Source organism: Arachis ipaensis, chromosome B4, assembly GCF_059453495.1.
Source record: "Arachis ipaensis isolate K30076 ecotype BB chromosome B4, ASM5945349v1, whole genome shotgun sequence".
Lineage (NCBI taxonomy): Eukaryota > Viridiplantae > Streptophyta > Magnoliopsida > Fabales > Fabaceae > Arachis > Arachis ipaensis.
The window spans coordinates 3123781-3127812 of NC_142439.1; the positions used below are offsets into that span (position 1 = coordinate 3123781).

General features: G+C 36.6%; 2 pseudogenes; one reads left to right on the forward strand and one right to left on the reverse strand.

The window, feature by feature from the left end:
* Nucleotides 1-1674: 1674 nt before the first annotated feature.
* On the forward strand, nt 1675-2432 carry LOC148566483 (uncharacterized; annotated as a pseudogene).
* A 671-nt stretch (nt 2433-3103) lies between these two features.
* On the reverse strand, nt 3104-4032 carry LOC148566484 (vacuolar protein sorting-associated protein 55 homolog; annotated as a pseudogene).

Sequence of the window (4032 nt, forward strand, 5' to 3'; positions counted from 1 at the left end):
GAACCAAAGCGTCGAAAAGAGAACGAAAAAAGAGGCCAAAGAACACTGCCAAAAAGGAAAAACAAAGGGGCTATGAACTAATATTCATTAAAAAAAAAGACCTAAGCTCTTGATACCATGTTAGAAACAAGAGACTGAGAGAATAATATGAAAAGTGTATTATTGAGTTGTGTGCAAAGGTACAATATACAAGGGGTATTTATAGGTGCTAAATGAATCAAAGTAATAAAGACATAGAATCCTACAATTAATGTACATATATACTATGTAAATATAGACGATACTAATTGATCTAAATTGATTCTAATAATTCTCAAACAATCCTCTTCATCTTTCTCTGAATACAATTATTCAATTAAGCTAAGCAAACGAAGCACCCATCTTTATATAGAAGAGAGAGAACAAAAACAGCATAGAGATAGAAGACATGTCTGCCTTTGATACCTTCAGTGTCGACTCCAATCACCACCAAAACCAAACCGACGAAGACAACTTCTCCGGCTACGGCGGCTACTCCAGCTTCTCCGGTGGAGATGTACCTACCGTCGACCACACTCCTCCAGCTGCATCGCCGAACATCTTCGGGTTCCGATCCAGATCCAAGCTACTCCCAGTTTTCCTTCGAACCGGTGCATGTAGCAGAAAACGGTAACGGCAATGGCTACCACGACGATGGCATTTTTATCTCAGACAGACCAATGCTTCCAGCACCCGCAGAGATGGGACCAGAGGAAGGTTGGGGAATTTGAAAGATTCAAAAAACCCTAATAAGGATGGGGTTGTTGATGTTGACGATGATGAGGAGAGCGAGGCTGATGAGGAAGAGGCGGAAACATCGAGAAGGGAGAATGGTGGGTCGAATCGCTAGGCCAAGGGATGATGCTGAGGAATAGAGGGCAGTTGGGAATTTAGTAAAAATCTATCTTTTTATGGGTACAAAGCCACTTTCATTTTTTGTGAGTATATTTGTCAGCGTTCTAAATTCTAATGAATACAAATGGTAATTTATTTAATATTTAAAAACCCACTTTAGATGAATCCTGAGTCTAAATAGATGAGTTCTCTATATATGAATGTTAAGTTTACCGTTCCTTTTTCAATTTTATAAACAGCATGCCGGCAAAAAGAAAGAACTTACCACGCAACTATTAACAAGGGGTCCAGAACTCAGAAACCCAACCGAGAACAACAGCAACTAAGAGGCAGTCAGCACACTCAAGGGGTCCACAATTCACAACTGCTAAAACTATTCAATCGAAGGGCTGACAATAGAAAAAACCTTCCCGGTGCTTTTTCAATAAAGTCTTGTCATATCCAAGTGGATGACATCACTACAGCAGAATACTGATCTAAAGTTTCTGCATGAGTACCGACCTGCTATTCCCACAGCAGCAATCAAAGGGGTAGACAACCCCCTCATCAATAAAAAGGGCAACACCAAATATCACTGGTAACCCTAGCCCAGTTTTACAAGAGTTGACTCAGAAGTAGATTCCGAAAATAGTTCTCCTTTCCTCTTGTAAGAAGCCATTCTAATGAGATATATACATCCTTACCGTATTTTCTGATTACTAAAGAAAGTGAAAATGGTAAGACATAACACACCTAGAGACTTGCTACATCAACAGAAGAAATGAATTAATATTAATAGACTCTAATATTAATAGACTTGCCATGAAAGTATTTAACTTGATGGTCACTAGGGGCTATTTACCTGACATTGTAACTTACACTTAACTTATACATGGATAGTGTGTGATTAAAAACATAAATAAGGTTATGCATCTTTTGAATGAAATGGTCAATGCTGGATTCGTTCCTGATGTTGTCACTTGGACCACTCTTATCGGTGGGTTTTGTCGAGTTGGTCGACCATTGGCTGCAAAAGAACTCTTTTTTAGTACAAACATGGCCAGATGCCCAATCTCCAGACTTGTGCTGTTATATTGGATGGTCTATGTAAATGCCAGCTTCTTTTCGAGGCAACATCGTTGTTTGAATTAATGGAGAAGAGTGGTTTGGATCTTAACATTGTGATTTATAATATTATGCTTGATGGAATGTGGGCCACTGGAGAAGTAAATGGGGCGTGAAAACTTTTTTCTTCTTTGCGTGCTAAAGGTCTGTAAATTCATTTGTATACTTATAACATTATGGTTAAAGGTCTCTGTAAACAAGGTTTAATAGATGAAGCTGAAGACTTACTTACGAACATGGAAGAGAATGGCTGCCCGCCAAACTACTCCACTTACAATGTCTTTGTCCAAGGGTTACTAATTAAAAATGATTCTTTAAGGTCCATGAAATACCTTCAAATAATGATAGACAAAGGCTTTTCAGTAGATGCTACCATCATAGAATTGATTATCAATTACTTATCCACTAATCAAGGAGACAGTGCATTTCGAGAATTTTTGTTCCCAAAAAGATAACATCTTACAGGATTTTCATTAGAAGTACATTGAGTCTGGCCTCTTGATTCATCCATGTAAATAATACTAGAAAAAATTAATACCATTCAAGAGCTTCCAGCTGACAACTTGTGCAATTATGAAGTTGATCCTTGACTTAGATCCTCTTAAAATACTCAAGAATTTGGTTTTTTCCGCCACTTGTTGGGGATGTTTGTTAATATAATAATTCTTTAGCTACCCAACAGTTAAAGTAGGAGTTGGTCATTGACTCTTCTAATGGCAAGTATTTTGGCCCCCTACTTGCACTTTTTTGTACAATAGATCAACAGTAGCTTAGATCAGAATATATAGGAGTTGGGCATTTAGAAAAGTATTTTCATTGTATTCCTATATCTATGTTGTCTTACTTAAATATAAAGATTTATGATAAAGCAAGTTACATTGGTTTGTATATGCTTTCTTTTCATTGTACTTTTTACATGAATGTATTAAAAATGAAAGTGACAATATTCATTCCTTTATAAAAGATAAGCAAAGTTATATTGTTGTTAAGTAATCATTGACACTTTGACAGAGATTCTGCCTAGGTAAATGTTATGTATAGTTTAGTTGAATGGATTCCATTAATTTAGAAGAATTATATGATATAAGCAGGCCTTAGGACTTGCCCTTTCCCTTGCAATCAGTAATGAAGGAGATAAATTTTAAGTGAGTATTAACTCATGAAATTTAGCAAAAGTTAACATGAATTTTAAAAAAGCAAGAGAACCAATAGCGCGCACAAAGAATAAATCCATTTTTACACATGAAATTATGTCTAGTAGATTTCCATCTCATATCATACTGTAATAGTCATCTTCATCACTCATCCCCATGAAACACAATATGGCTAATACAAACACGAAGAAAGATGAAAGCTCCATTGCAAAGGCTCCCCAACCAATAACACCAGAATGCTTTAGAATGCTTGGAATGGTAATGCTTTCAATAGTTGAGAATCTAGTCAAGAACTTGGCTAAATTCACCCGGCTGCTCCATCATTCATCAGACCACAAAACAAAAAGTTGAATGATTAATAACCTTGGCTCGGTATACAATCTTATCTTTTTTTCTTATTAAATTATTTTTCAATTAATGCTTGAATAATAACAGTTTACCTGCTATGAGATTCAGAAAATATAGAAGAACCATTAGACCCCGCAAAGAACCGCAGAGGCATTGGGAGAAGCACATATGTTATAGTTGCAAGAAAACAAAACACCAAATGTAATAACAAACCAGGAATGTTCGGTCACATTAACATCTCATTCCCTTAAATCTTCAAGAAATAAATACAGAGATGCTTTATCTCACCACTTAGCATCGGCCACCAATTATTATACAAAGCACATGCCTGTCACATAACACAGATGCAACTAGGTAAGCAACAATTACTTCGTTACCAATAAGATGTGATGCATTTATTAACAATGAGAAGAACACAGACCAAAATTTGCAAGACAATTCCCCCAGAGACTAAGATTGCCAAAAAGGCAAGTTATCCCGTGCTCAGGCAAGAACGCAAATATCCTGGTAAGTCTGCCATCTCCAACTCACCTCATGTTACACGGAAAAAGGG